Raw genomic sequence first — 16,424 nt, 5'->3', positions numbered from 1 at the left:
CACCAGAAACCCAGTGTTGAGATGGAGGCGAGGACGGGGCACCAGAAACCCAGTGTTGAGATGGAGGCGAGGACGGGGCACCAGAAACCCAGTGTTGAGATGGAGGCGAGGACGGGTCACCAGAAACGCAGTGTTGAGATGGAGGCGAGGACGGGGCACCAGAAACCCAAGGCTTCATTGAAATCGCAGCAGGGGTGCGGTGGGAAATGGTGTAAGCATAGAAGAGCGTGTATGTGTGTGCATGTGTGTCGCAGGGCACATTCTTAAGTCATCACCACGATGTAGACCTGTCTCTGCTCTGGAATGGTTCTCCTTTACCCTCAACGACGGCCACATTCCCAGCACTTCTATCCGGGTGTATGGGGACTTTTCCACACCAACAGTTGCGTAAGACACCCTCTGAGTGTCCTACGATTCAATAGTGACAGTAACTGGAGCCAGTGCAGACCTCACAGGTCAAGGGCTCAGTCCTGTGAGAGCCTCCACCTCAGATGTTCATCCCAAGTAGTGGGTCCCAAGGTTACCCACAACCTCTGGCCCTGGACCTTTCCCCCACTTGGATGCAGTTATTTGCTAGAACAGTTCACACAGCTCAAGTAAACCCATTTACTGGTTTATTATATAGTAATGAATATGCTATGATAAAGGTTACAGGTGAACAGCCAGGTGAAGAGATGTGTAGGGCAAGATTTGGAGGTGTCCTCAGAGCAGAAGAAACCCGTCCCCTTGGATTGAGATGGGCTGTCTTCCTGGCATGTAGATTTGTTCCCCAACCTAGAAGCTGCCCGAACCCCATAGTACTGGGGTTTTGAAGTGGTGGATCATTATCTCCATTTCCAGCCCCTCTCCCCTGGAGAATGTGGAGTGGAACTGAAAATTCTAAGCTTCTCATCATGGCTTGGTCTTCCTGGTGGCCAGCGCAGCCCCCACCCAGGAGGAACCCATCAAGAGTCACCTGATTAGAACAAAAGACTCTCCGTCACCCAGAAAATTCCAGAGGATTTAGGAGCTCTGTGTCAGAGACCAGTATGTATTTTTTCCTATTATTTCACTCCTATTATTTCAAGCTCCTGTGCTTGAAAAACACGAGCATCCCATTAACACCCACCCACCCTCCAAAAAGATGCATGCACATTTCTGTATGCATGCAATGAGGAGGAAGATCTTGTTCTCCCTGTGTAGCCGTAATTCCCGGTTTATCACAGCTGTCCCCTTCATGGCCCCTCAGCTGTGACTTCCTTCACCAGGACTCTTTCTTCTGGTCATACAACCATGTTGCATAATTGCACTATGCTGTCTTTCACCTTCCTTCTTTGTAATGCTAGGTGATTGTCCAAGGTTAATTTCTATTTTCCCTGCTCGGCATATAGCTCTGTTGTTGCCTTGGCAACCTATGCATTATACAGCCTGTGATACCATGCGTTGTAATGAGGAATATTGGCTAAAAGGAGAAAAGTGCTATGTAACGAAAGGTGCATCCCGGCAAGGGTTTAGATGTGCATAAAGGACATGGAGATCTTTCCCAGTCTTTTAGGTGAATTGATGCTTTTGGCATTTATTTAACATTTATCGTTTCCTCCGTATTTTCTATCTGCCATTCAGCCACATTCCTTGGAAGAAATGGAATGCATTTAGAACTGAATAAGTTAGTAGATATGAATGAAAAAAAGGAATAATTACATTATAAATTTTGTATACACATTCAATCAATCCTATTCCATTTCGCTAGGAATATGACTTTGTTTTTAGTAGTACGTGGTGTTATACATGGGTTTAACAAGCAAGGAAGCACTTTATAGATTATAGAAAATAGACCGTTTTCACCTGTGGGACACTGTTATGATGTTGCTTTTTGCATATTAGTTGCATATATTTCAGGACAAGTTAAACCCCTGAGACCTAACCTAAACCTCACACGCCTTATAGAATCTGGAAGGGAAATAATGTCGATGTAAGGACCGTTCCTGCAAACCAGTATGAAAAATGATTATGTTCCAGAGCACCTGGGCAGCTCAGACAGTTAAACGTTCGACTCCTGATTTCAGCTCAGGTCACGGCTCAGGGTCCTGAGATCAAGCCCCGCATCAGGCTTTGGGCTCAGCAAGGAGTCTGCTTGAGATTCTCTCTCTCCCTCTGCCCCTCCTGCTCATGGCTCTCTCTCTCTCTCTGTCTTTCATATAAAGAAATAAATCTTTTAAAAATGATTACATTCCATGATTATGTTAGACACATATAAATATAATAATTTGAACTATTTTTGGAGTGATGTATGTGCCCCTGCCAGCAGTCCGATACAATTAGGATTTCAGATTAACATTTTTGGCTAGGGCCGTGGGACATCAGCAAGCCAACCATAGTTGCTGAGTCGGCCGTGACCTTGTGAAGTCCGTGTTTTCACTGTAAGATAATAGACACAGGCCATCTAGTGATAAGTAAGGCCGCCTTTTTACCCCCCACTTTTTCATGAAATTGTTGAGAACTGTTGTCAGGAAGAAGGCAACCAGGAGTTCCGATTTCCTTGGTATGGTGAAAACAAAATCATGGGGGATATAAAAGAAAGTTACTGGACTGGAAGGTCTCCATTTGCATGTCTATGCTCAGACCTGGTTGCTTAGGGACTTTGTATAAACGAATCCACCATGCATCCTAATTGCTCTCTTGAGAGTATGGGGGAATGAATGGACAGTGGCAGTAAGCCCTGTACAGAGAACTTTTCTTTGACGGATGGACCAGCCAGGAGGTGACTTTGCCAGCTCTCCACCTCCGGCCTTGCCCATGCATAGGATGAACCGGAAAAGTCCCACTGAGTTTTCCCCTTTTAAGAACTAACTGTTCAGTGGGTTGGGAAGATCAATATGCCTGTTAAATGCATCTGAAAAATAAAAGTCCATTTTAACTTTATAGAGCCTCGAATTTGGCAGCACTAGCAAAGGTACAGTTAAAGGGGGAAGTTCTTTCCCTTTTGCCTTTCTATAATTTATTCATCGATCTCGAAAGAATTCTAGGAAACTGAACTTTAAAAATCAATCTATGAAATAAGCAAACCGAGGAATGTCAGGCAGAGGAAAAGGTCAAGCTCGTCAGCAGGAAAAACCGACTTAAAACCTTGAAAACATGAGACATAAGGCAAGTAGCCAAACCCACACACATACATTTATTTTTAGTGTGTGCATCTGAAGTAGATAAACCATCACTGGCGTGATTATGCTTTTGTCCTCCTAAAGTGCTTTTGCCTTACATTCAGGTTCTAATCCTTTTTTTAGAAAAAAAAAATGTTTTTGAATGAGAGTCACAGGCTGGGTATTAATTCTTAGACTAAGCAGACTGGACGGACCCCACGCACTAATCGTATACAGGTGTCACCAATTTTAGAAATTTTATGCCACTTCGCTTTTATGAAAGACCTACATTAGTACCTGTTTTTACCAACCAAAATAAATGCGAAGATGAGTTTCACTTTTACGAGAAAAGGCAAAAAGTGGGGCGGTTTTGCTGCAAGCCCTTACAGAAGCAGCAAGAGTGGCACCGCCTAGTGCCTTCCCCGGGAGCTGCACGCAGTGTCTGCACATCAGGCCACCAGAACTTGGAATTGTATGTGTGACCGTCTGTGCTTTCCCTCCATTTATTTTATGGATCTTTTGGCAAAGTGCGACCTAAGATTTCAGAAAAGCCTAAGAGAGCTTACTCTGGGGGGTCTGGAAATGTCCAGAAGGCTGTCCTAATAAACTAGTGGTAGTGGTTTCTTCCCTTGAAGGCACTTTGGCTTACAAGAGGTTTCGTGGAGGTGCTACTTTCTGATAACAGGGAACTGGTATGTGGTGGAGGTGACTGCGGGCCGTCCTTTTGATCACTCCCGGCCAACCTCCACCCAGATTGTCCCAGAGACATCTCTGAGGCTCCATGTTACAAAAGAACTTGCCATAAAGTAGGTTACTTAAGTAGTATATCATTGTATCCCATCACTGAAAATATCTGCTTTTAGCTCTTCTGCCTACACTTAAGTCAAAGCCCTTGTGCTTCTTCTCAGTGGAATTTAGACCTAGTTTGTGGCTGTTGCTTGTGGACTCCAGGCACTGACAGGTCTTGCCCAGAGCAGCGCTCCCAACCTGGATTTTCTGAGAATATTAAGCCCTCATTGCCGGAGGGAGCCATTGTATGCGATAAATTAACCTCTCTCCTATGCATCTGGAATGCTGCTAGTCCTCTGCCAACCTTGAGAGAATTGAGAAAATAACAGTCCTTTTCTCACGGGCTTCATTCTCTTACAGAACCCTGTCGAGAAAGGCCGCTGCGTAGGGCATGACGTCATTTGGTATCGTCTGCATTTTTATGAAAGCAGCATCTAACCCAGATGAACCTGCACATCATTGAAACCACTGGATGGACATCTTGTCCTCATCCTTAGAAAGGACCCCACACCCTTGACTCCTGGGCCCTGGCGAGACTGTTCAGATTCTAGTTTTCCAGCAGGCATGTCAGCAAAGAGCTGCATGGGGGTTCCAGGTTGGAAAGCTGTGCACTCCAGGGCGAACGCACATGCCTGGTCCCTCTAACTGGGAAAGTTCGCCATGTTTTCCCACCGTGATCAATGCTGTGAGATCATGTGTGTCTTATAGTCCCTCACTCACTGCGTTTTCCTTTCTGGTCTTGAACCTCTTGATTTTCTTCTGTATCCAAAGTCTCCCTGATGGTGAGCGGACCCTGAGAACTTCCCACACATTCATAGCTCTAAGTAGCCTAAGGGGACAGAAAGCACAAAAAAAAAAAAAAAAAAAAAGTGAGTTTAAGATGGATCAGAGATCAAGCTCTTTTTTATTGTAAGTACTTTTCACTAATCATACTTGATAGTTTTGAAACTACATATCATATACATCTATATCATTTGATCCTCATTGAACATGAGAAATGAGCAGAATTGTCTCCATTTAATGGATAAAGCCTACAGAGGCTTAAGATGGGAAGCTTTCCCATGATGACTGAACTAGTACGTTCCCCAGCTGAATCTTTAACTTTGCCTCATTTCATTGTTTCACATTTGGACTGGACTGCACAGCTCCCTCTATTGTCCCGAGACATTTGGTGGGCTCTGGAGTTTTACCCGTTCAAACTTATTATACAGGGATGCCCGGGTGGCTCAGTGGGTTAAGCAGCTACATCTGGCTCAGGTCATGATCCCAGGGTCCTGAGATCAAGTCCTGCATTGGGCTTCCTAATCAGCAGGGAGCCTGCTTCTCCTTCCGGTTGCTGCACCCCCAACTCGTGCGCACGGGCGCGCGCTCTCTCTCTCTTTCTCTGACAAATGAGTAAGTAAATTAAAAAAAAAAACAAACTAATCATACAGACTTCTTGCCTTCTCTGTTCTATCCCAGTGTTCTCAGGATATTTCCACATAATGCCAAGCGTCCTTAGGTAAATTGTGTAATGACGAGAGACCTTGAAAGAAGAACTTTCAGGTCCTTCTCTGAAGATCTCTGTAGATTGTTACAATACAAATAATGACTGTGTGGTCATCTCTTTCTTGGAATGATGAAACACAGTGTCCCTATTCCTGTGTTTACTTTTATTCTACACCATTATCCGCCTTATCCCCTAACTAAACATATTGTTATGTGTATGATGTGTTACAATAGGAGAGCTCCTTAAAGAGGCTAAGAGGAAGAAGGAAGGGAGTAAATAAAATCAGGTTTTATCGTCTTTCTTGCTATTTCAACTTCAGTATGTCCAATCAGTGACATTCTTTTGTTCGCAAATATTAGATGCTAATTGAATTCGTGGAAGGGTGGACTTCAGTACATTTTATGGTTTGTAGATGACTCCCAAGTTGAAACTGAATTATAAGCTAAATAATTGATGTTTTAAAATATCCGCTAAAATGAATCTAATGTTTCCTGACTTAAATTCCATCTTCCCTTCATAGCCATTCCTGTCTCCATTACTCTTATGAATTCTTATGAATTTATATTCATCAAAATCTTTTTGAAGCCATTCAGATTTTCTGTAATCAAGTGAAGCCTTCAATGACTGATGATTTTGACATAATATTTTTATCTAAGAGCTCAAAAACGTATCACTCGCCTCTTTGAGCAGTAGGTATGAATGTCCTTAAGCCATAATAGATTTTAACATTAATAATCCCTGAAAACATAGGTGCCTACAAAACAGTGCAGAGCAGCTTTCTCCGAAGGGATGTCTGAGGAGAGGTGAAGAGTCATTCTCAGAGAGAAAGGATGGAGGGCGAAATCGATGATAGAAGCATCATTTGTTTTAACATGAAATCTGCAATTTTGTGACGTGTTTCAAGAGTCCCGGGCATGTACTAGGCCTTCAGCAGATGTGGCGTCTTCTGAATCACAAAACACCATGATGAGAGTTCTTTCTGCTGCTGGCGAAGTCTCTGATCCCAGTGCCTTTATGTGGATGGCTGAGATATACAAGTTCTTCATCTCTGGTTTTCAGTGAAGGAGGGAGAAGGAATAAGCGTGTATTTCTGTTCTGCCGAGTGTGAAGGTATTGGAGGAAGGGAGAGTTTATTTCTTAGGCTCCTGGAAATGGGTCTGTGGTGCCCAGGGGTCAACAATGGACCAGGCTTTTTTTTCTCATTATCAGTAGGGCTGGCAATGCCAAGGGAGGAGCTCTGTGCAGAGCTATGCGAGAGGACAGGCCTCCTTATCACAGAAAGGGGATGAGACTGGGTGAGAATTCATTGATTTATGTATTATGAATACAATAAACCAGGTCTTTGTCACGGAATCCTCATTTTATAATGAGGGCATAACTTTTATTTTATTTTGCTTATTTATTTTTTTAAGTAGGCTCCATGCAGGGCATGGAGCCCAATGTGGGGCCCAAACTCACCATCCTGGGATCAAGACCTGTGCTGGTACCACGTGTCAGATGCTCAACCCACTGAGACACCCAGGTGCCCCAAGGTCACATCTTTTAAACTTGGGCGAGGCAAATATTAAGTAATAGGAGCTATGACTTCAAGTAACAGGTTATTTGGTTACAGAATTTCTTACCCAAGGAGCCACAGAACTTAAATGGCTTCAGAAAGATTTGGATGAATTTATGAACACTGAAGACATACATGGCTATAGAGAGAAGCCAAGATTTTTTTTTTTCAAATATTTTATTTATTTATTTGACAGACAGAGATCACAAGTAGGCAGAGAGGCAGACAGATAGAGAGGTGGAAGCAGGCTCCCTGCAGAGCACAGAGCCCGATGCGGGGCTCGATCCCAGGACACTGGGACCATGACCTGAGCCGAAGGCAGAGGCTTTAACCCACTGAGCCACCCAGGTGCCCCTGAGAAGCCAAGATTTAATGAAAGAACTGAAACACTAGAGTAGAGGAATTCTTACATTCCAAAGGCGTTGTTGAGCTGTTGTGCTCTTTGACAGTATTGTGAGGCCCTTTCCGTTAGTGGGACTGTGTTAAAATGGCAAGCTCATTCAAGAGCCCCGAGGCGTCTCTTGTTGGTCCTTCCTGCTAAATGTCAGGGGATTAGTAAATCGAGGGCATGTTCTGAATTCTCTGCCTTTTTCTTCTCACCCAAACCAATGGCTGTCTTCACATGATTTGCTTCCTAAGTATTCACCATCGAGTTATTTTAAGAGAATGACTAGTCTGCCAAACCCTAGAGGTTGAGGAATTTCAAGTTAATTCCAGAAGCTAAAATAGGAAAAGAGCTCATCCAGAATCAGGTATCTGCATCATGGAGGAAGTTATCAAGAAAGACTTTCCACTTACCAGGATTTTTCCTGTGCCCTGAGTAAGGGCTAATGACTAGACTATTGATTCTGTCTACTAGGGTGATAATGAGGTGTGACTAATTTAAAATGAATGTAAACAGTTTAGTCCATTAGCTCTGAATTTAAAAGACAGGAAAGAAAAAAAAAAAAGGTAATTTCTGGGTAGACCAGTTGAGTTACTGAAGCCTGCCATATACAATATAGTATATGACAACAGGCAGCGGGGACATTTGACCCAAAATGTATGACAGTACGTGTTTGAATGAAGAGCTTACAGTATAAGATTTTAATCCCATTAAAGTGAGCATTCTCAAATAATCCAAATTTCTAATGGAAAGAATAGTGACAAAGGTAATACGTGCTCATGGTTAAAACACACACAAGCATACAAATAGTGCATAAATATATACAGTGAAAAATAAGAGGACCTCTGCCACCAATTCCTTATGGTCTCTGCCCCAGATGGCAAGATAGCCAAGTTGGGGGCTCATCATCAAAAAATGTATACTCTAACACGTATTGCATGGAGCCCTGGGTGTGGTACATAAACAATGAATCTTGGAACACTGAAAAAATAAAATAAAATTTAAAAAATATGTATACTCTAAACAGAATGATAAATAGGTACAGAATTAACTTATCCAGAAGTCATACAAAGTAAAGTGGGGGGAAATACTGAAAAAGAATTCCAATAAAGTTCTGAGTTCCAAAGGAGCTAGGATTAAATTCAGTTGGTACGAGAGAGGCAGAGAAAGGGATTAAGAATGATTTTGGTTAGAAAGCCAATGTTGAAATTATCCTAGAAGTATGATCAGATTTCCCCAGACGAGGTAGGAAAAGGAAGGTAGAACTAGAAGGGAGGAGGTGAGGTAGCGAGCCATAGCCGGGCGTGTGGGGGGCGTGAGGTGTTGTGAGGACGGTGGGGAGTTACAAGGCTGGAATGGTGGTTTGGGGCCTTCCTGTGGAGAAACTTGAGGGGTCACTTAACTTACTGAGGGTTCGTGGGGTTGTCAGGTCAGTCAAAATTTTTGAGACAGGGCAACCTAAACAACTCATTCCTGAGTTCACCTGTCAGGGGAGCGGACTCAGGCTGGGTGCAGACGGGAGTCCATTAGAGAGAGAATGCCAAGCAGGCTACCCGTGAGCCGGGTGGTGACAACCGTGGAAATGTATTTGGGACTCGTGTCAGAGAGGTGGACATAGCTGGATGCGGGTGGAGGAGGAGGAGTCCTGGAAAGGTCATCACTGTCAGCAAGAGTCCCTCTCATCTTCGTCTTAAAGCCAGGGTGAAGCAGCTGACCCAGGATTCAAGAATGTTCTGCGCGCTTCTTCTCTTGCCATCGCTTAATCCTGGCTACCCTCTAGGCTCAGCCCAGTCTTGCCTTTCTCAGGAAGCCTTTCCCAGGCTCTGGAAGCGCTCCTCCTTGAGCTCTGGCTGCCAGGAGCGGGTAGTCATTAAGGCTCTTTTGGAACTTAATTGACACCTCAGAGGAACCAAAAAAATTCTGAAAACTTAAGTTACTCTGTCATAGATACTTAATATTCTTGCATTTTTTGACCTCATGGGCAAATAATACCATGGCCAAATATTATATGTAAATTGGCCAAGGATCTTCTTTCCCTCTTACAGCTGTAAAAACTACTTCCGTGGATTTGCTTATCTGCCCCATGGTTCTTCCCTGCATCACTTTTTGTCTTTGGCTCTCTCTCAGTATGCAGGAGGTTGGTCTCTCTCTCTCTCTTTCCCCTAGTCTTCTCTTATATTTTTTTCCTACTCTACAGCTCGATTCCTCTGACTTTCAGTAGGTTTTTCCTATTAAGTAAAACTGGTGAATGCCATTGTTTTATCTGCCAACCCCCCAATATTATAGAGGACAGTTTGGGCCCAAATTCAGGTATGGGAATGAGAGAGAGAAATAATTTCTCCCTGGGATTCCAGACTGTAAACTATAAAACTCACAAGTGAGGGGTACCATGCTTCCTGCTCTGTGCATTGGAGAACTAGGGGAAGCTTCTGGTAGATGGAGAGACGTGAGGCAGACACAAGAGGGAGGGTGATGGGAGGCAGAGAGAGCATTCTCCAGGTCAGCTCTGCCCGAGACCCACTCACATTCTGATCTTTGAGTTACACAAAGGATTCCACAAGGCTTACAACTCATTGATTTAAGTCAGAACGCAATCACTTGTAACCCAAATAATCCTAACGAATCTAACAAGCACAGTTTTTATTTAATGGATTAATTTAGAAGAGCGGTTATATTCCTTGACATTGATGAGAGAATTGCTTTATTTAAAAACAAAGGAAAAATAACATGCATAAACTAGAAAAAGCCTTTCTCGGGGCACCTGGATGGCTCCATCTACTAAGTGTCCAGTTCTTGATTTCTGTTGAGATCGTGATCTCGGGGTTGTGAGATGGAGCCTGGTGGTGCCGCCAGGCTCTTACTGGGTGTGGAGCCTGCTCGAGGTCATCTCTGTCTCCCTATTTCAGAAGACTATGGGAACTCTGCTCCATGGTTCTTCCCTGTATCACTTTTTGTCTTTGACTCTCTGTTGTTATGTAGGAGGTCTCTTTCAACAGTAACAAAACAACAACAACCACCAAAAAGAAAGAAATCTTTATTTCTGTAAAATCACAAAAGCATAAAATCTCTACCTTTGCCCATTAGTTACTGCTTTTGAAAAAATAAATCTACATTCAAGATGAACTAGGACAGATTTACATGTACCTGGATTGTATGTGTGTATTTTTTAAGTCCTCATTATTCATGAAAATGGTTGCTTTTTCACAGGAAAAAAGTAATTAATTCTGATTTGAGATACTGACAACCATCAACTGTAACGTGAGGGAAAATTGTCCCAATTAGAAGCAGCTTTAATTGAATTATTGTAGCAGAAAACAGTTGGGTTGCAAATTTTAACCTCATTATTCTTATTTAGCCTTCGTTAGAAGCTGACTCTGCTTCCTCTCTGTCACCGCTGAATTCGGAAATGCAAATCGTCTTCTTCTTTAGCAAGGCTTCTTGAAGGAAAAAGAATTAATAGGCAGGTTTAAATTATGTAATAGCTGCCACCACCTGATTGTCTAAGATATCCCAGAACCACTCGACTCATCCTTTAGCCAGCACGTGAAATGATGACGGCACACGGTAATTTCAGTGTGTGCGCATAGGAAAAAAAAACATTTAATATGCCCATTCGGGCTCTCATTTATATTTCCAAATGCCCGTGCTTAATGGTGGATTACAAGAAGTTAGAAAACTTCCTTTGAGATTTTTGATTCATTCATTTCTCCTTCGCCTACAGTCAGGGTGTCTCTGAGCAAAGCTACCGGCTTAATGAAATCAGTCGTCCTGATACTACGATCAAGTTCTGGCAAACATAACCACAAGTCAATTTAATTAAGCTCCCATCATTGTTTAGAATGTTATGAAACTGGAATGGTTTCAAGGCAGAGATTTTTGTTTTCGTCGGTATGTGGGTGTCCCCTGTCTGGCAGGCCCCTTTTGAATTAGTAATGCTCTTCCAAGATGTACCTGCATAATTCACTTTCTCTTTCATTCCGCCGAGAATGAGGGCGGGCGCTGTTTAACCTGAGCAGTATTTGAAATATATCACAAACATTGAATGACATCTAAACTCTTCCAAAGGCAAGGCTAATTACGAATTCCCGGAAAAAGAGCCGTGTGCTGGAGTTCAACGGCGCCTTTTATCTCAAGAGCTGATGCACGACAGTGAACTTGAATCTCACATCCGCGAGCAGGAAGACAGCCTCACAAACAGGCTCTGATTTTCCCTCCTGTTTTGAAGGAAGAAATTCCTCTCATAAACCAGCTGAAGAATCCCTGCATGAAATGGAACAAAAATGATAATGTTCTAGTTTATTGTCCACTAAGCTCTTCTGTCCCAGTATTTCTGACCCAGCGTATTTTTTCCAACACGCGTTAGATAAAAGGTAAACAACAAAACACACACACACACACACACACACACACAACCCAACTATTCTCAACATCTCAAGCATCTCAAACAATTTAACGTGCACTTCTTGCATTGTGTCTCGGAAAAATTAACATGTGCTATAAACAAAAATTCAATGCACCCCCCCCCCTTTTTTTAAAACTTCCCTATGGGCCAGGCATTTTATACATTAGCAAAATAAAAATGAGTAAGGTGAGATTTCTTTTTTCAAGAAGTTCACATCTAAGGGAGAAAGGCAGTCATAAGATAATAATTAAATGTGAAGATTTTGTAATTGAGGTATAAAAAAGTTTTTGAACAAGTTTTGATAGTCTCAAAACTGCTTTGCAAGAGACAATAATTTTACCCTTTAACACACGTAGAGGATCAGTTTGCATAGAGAAAAAGATGACTTTTGCAGAGTCCTCAAACTCAATTCAATTTTTCAACCCTTTAAACTTCAAGAGGCAAATTCATCAAGAAGCTGTGACAGCAGAGACATTTTCACTTTGTCAAAAGTGAGTGCAATCTCATTTCTTCCTTTCCTCTATTATCTTTCCATAGTTTACATATTCCTTGCTTATATGCAAAAATATTCTTCTTGACATTTCTTCTAATCAAATCCCTTATCTTTTGGGGGACAAGACAAACCCAGTCTTCTGTAAGAAATCTGAGAGAGAGCTGTCCATGGGTATCTCTTGTCTACTTCGTGATTGACAATTGGTTACTTCTAATAAATATTTGGCGTTTAACCACAGCTGTCTTTGCCAGCTGGATTGTCAAAGAAAGGAAAAGGACTTGGGGTTTCCTAGTGCACTGATGAGGGAAGAAACTTATGTTGATGAGGACAAAGATGATGATGATGATAATGGTAGCATTATGGGTCAACATTTCATTAACATTGTTTCATCAGTCCTAAGCCCTGATAAGGTATATAATGCTATCATCTCCATTTTACAGATGAGAAAACTGAGTCTCAGAGTTTTAAAGTATCTTACGTGTTCGTATAGTTTGTAGGTAGCACAGCCAGGATTCAGACTTATGTGTGACTGGCCTCAGTGTGTGTTCTTAATCACGTTGCTATCTGCATTGCTATTAAAAGGTACTGACAGGGCGCCTGGGTGGCTCAGTGGGTTAAGCCGCTGCCTTCGGCTCAGGTCATGATCTCAGGGTCCTGGGATCGAGTCCCACATCGGGTTCTCTGCTCAGCAGGGAGCCTGCTTCCCTCTCTCTCTCTCTCTCTCTGCCTGCCTCTCTGTCTACTTGTGATCTCTCTCTGTCAAATAAAAAAAATAAAAAAATAAAATCTTTAAAAGGTACTGACAGTGGGCAGCCATCTCTAAAAGGTCCTGGTCAATTTAACAGGCTCATCTCTTTGTCTCTGATAGGGAACTGGCTCTTCGACTTCAGTGAGGAGACCTAACCAGTTAGGTCTGATGATTATTTCCAGACTTACGTAATTTTGTAGCTAGAAGAAATCTTACCAATCACATGCGTCTAACTTCTTATTGGAAGAGGGAAGAAAGTAAGACTCAGAGAGAGCCTCAGTGCCCAGCCATGACCAGACAGAGCTCAGTGTTCTGTCCTCCCAAGCTGAAATTTTCCTCACCTAGAAATGGGCTAAGAGAGTGGAAACAGCCTAACCCTTTGCAACTCAATGGCACATGGATAAAGATGACAGATAACAGATCAGTCAATAGATGTGGGGTGTGTCAGTATCTTCACTGGGACGTTTGCTGTATCTGAGTCCTTTGGCCTTAAATTTGAATTGTCCCAAAGAATTTTGGTACTTAGTGCTGTTACTTTGCAGAACGTCATATCCCTCTTGCTGCCCAGCTTGCTCTATTAGTTTGTCTGCTTTTAACGTTCTCTTTCTCACCCGATTTGCTCTTGCCAGTAGTGGGAAAGCAGATAGACCTAGTGTGTTCAAGCCACGCTTAGTATAAACATAAATAGACCCCGGCTGACTGTGGAAGGAAACGGCATTAACTTGACGGATGTGTTTGTATGTAGTAGGTAGGTATATGTTTTAGAGATTTATTTATCTGAGAGAGAGAGAGAGAGAGAATAAGCAGGAGGGACAGAGGAGAGGGAGAAAGAGCCCCGGGCAGACTCCTCATTGAGCGTGGAGCCCAGCCCGGGGCTTATCCCCATGACCATGAGATCACGACCTGAGCCAAAACCAAGAGTTGGACGCTTAATTGTCCCAGGAGGTGCCCCAAGGGTGTGTTTTTATATGTGGCCTTTGGGACTGATTTCAGCTTCTAGAAACCAGATCATTCTTGTCTTTGTCTTCCCTTTTGTGTTTTGTTTTTAGCTGATTCTAGGCCACGGTAGAGTTCATGATGAGAAATCATATCTGAACAGAGATAAAAACACCTGACTGCATTTCAGTGACCACACTTTCAGTTTAAGAACACAAATCCTCTTCTTACATGGAGTTTAACTTTTTTTTCTGTTATGGAAATTATGGCTCAGAAAGATTAAAACTTTTCCAAGTACAAGCACAGAGCTCACTCTCCATTCCCAGATTCCTGATCTCGTTCCTTCGGGATCCAGTGATCCAATGAACCGAGAGGTGGTGTGACTACAGAGAAAACACCTCTCTCTACTCCTAGCAATGAACTTCAGTTGAGTTCCAGTATTACAGGCGATGGTTGCCACATCCTGAGGTGCGGAGGTATTAAGGGGCATCAGAGGAGTTTCCCCATCTGTCTGATCTGGCCTGGTTTAAACTGTTAAGTGAATAATGCAAGAGTCCGCAGGCTGGCACTAGACAAGGTGAAGTACCTTTTCTTCATTCCTGGACACTGTCAGGTGAATGAAAGGCAAACAGTAACAAAACAAACAGAAAAGTATGACTATTTTCGTGTTTCCGTACTTAGGCAAGATGTATTTATTGCATGAAAAGATCTAGCTACTACTGGGCTCCTTGGAGGGCCAGGAAAAAAAAAAACAAAAAACAAAACAAACAAACAAAAACCCAAAACAACAAAAACAACAACAACAAAAACCTTCCTTTTTCTGAATTACAAACCAGTTGAGAATCACAATCAAAGCATAAGGCAGAAAGGGTCAGAGTATCACCTGCATTACTCTGATGATCAAGCTATTTTTGAAGAATGTTTGCACAGACATAAAACTCTAATCTCCAAACTCAATCCTGATCCCTCTTACTCCCTCACGAGGGCAGGCCTTTCCCATGAGCAGAGGGGCATGTGGGCTTCCCCACTGAAGGGGGATGGGCCCATGACCAGTTTCTCATTCCCAACCCTTCCACCTGGTAAGTCGGCCCAATTTCCCTGGAATGACAGGTGTGAGGCACAGGAAGAGGCAGGGAAGTGAGACAGTGGTCCTCCCTCTACATAAAAAAATAATAAATAAAATAAATACAGAAATAATATAAAATACAAAATACGAATACAAAATAAAATACAAAAAAATAAAATAAAAACAAACAAAACCCCAAAAACGTGAGGAATGGGGAATAAACATCCCTAAGCAATGGGGGGGCAGGTTGTAGACATTTGAAGTCCAAGGTTTATCGTCTACGTATGGTGCTTTATATATGTTGTATCATTTAACCTTAAAATACTTTACCACCCATCCAGCCCCAACCCTACCCTACACACACTGAAGGAATTGCCTGTAATATTGGTGTCACCATTTAAAGGTGAGGAAGTGGCCTTAGGTTGCTCACCTTGCTCAAACCAGGTGAACACGGTGGTCACAAGAGGAGCAGAGTCCCATGCAGACCTGACTCAGGAACCCATTCTCCCCACATCTCCAGTCTCTGGTGAACCATTTCTCATGTTAATACACCTGAAAATACTTATCCAGGCAAGTAAGATTTCTTCGTTGAAAGACATTCTGAAGCCGTGTTGATAGGAATTTGGTAGTTCACCGATACAAAGTTTAGACTGTGATTTTGTTAACGTTTTGGGGGGATAATTTTAAACTTACAGAAAAGATACAAAAATAGTTGTAGAATTCCCAGATGCCCTTCACACAGCTTCCCCTAACATAAACATCTTCTAGAATCCTAGCAAAATTACCAAAAACAGGTTATTCATATTGGTACAACATTATTGGGTCAACTACAAACCTTACTCAAATTGTACCATGGTTTTCAATATGGACTGTGACTTGTTTTGAAGACAGCAGCTGTATTATATTCACTTTCATATCCACCGTGCCCACTGGGAAGTCTGGTCTGGAGTCCGTGATCCAGAATGAGTAAATGATCTGTTTGTGGAATGAGTAAATGAGTGAATGGATGTCGAGCTCCATAATACGACTTCTGTGTGTTTGTGGACATACGCGTGCCACAGCATAGAAACACAGGGATTGTGATCAGAATGAATGGTATTCAGATCTGAATTCCACATTAGGCTTTGTAAAGTATAGTTTGTTACAATGGTGAAAAGTTTTCAAAAGCAAAAGAGAGTGTACTAACGGGAAATAACCAGATACAGCGGAATTCATGAAATGATCAGAAAGAGTGTTAACATTCATTTTATCATGAGTGTGTGTGTGTGTGTGTGTGTGTGTGTGTTTCGTGTCACACTTCCGTAAATGCCCAGGCGGGAGAAGCAGCAGTTTCTGGCCAATCAGCCTTGCATTTATGGGCAGGTTAAAGAAATTCACATTGAACCAAATTACAGAAACTCTCGTTCTGGAGGAGGAAATCCATACGGACGCTTTTCAGGCTT

General features: G+C 42.5%; 1 protein-coding gene across 1 annotated transcript in view; it reads left to right on the top strand.

The window, feature by feature from the left end:
* LOC111150746 (regulator of G protein signaling 7) overlaps positions 1 to 16,424 on the top strand; it is a 511,256-nt gene that overhangs the window by 215,758 nt on the left and 279,074 nt on the right. The window lies entirely within an intron of this gene.

This window comes from Enhydra lutris, unplaced genomic scaffold (genome assembly GCF_002288905.1).
Source record: "Enhydra lutris kenyoni isolate GAN:26980312 unplaced genomic scaffold, ASM228890v2 scaffoldscaffold24, whole genome shotgun sequence".
In the NCBI taxonomy this organism is placed as follows: domain Eukaryota; kingdom Metazoa; phylum Chordata; class Mammalia; order Carnivora; family Mustelidae; genus Enhydra; species Enhydra lutris.
The sequence above is the reverse complement of the archived record's forward strand: the minus strand, read 5'-3'. Positions and strand labels throughout refer to the sequence as shown.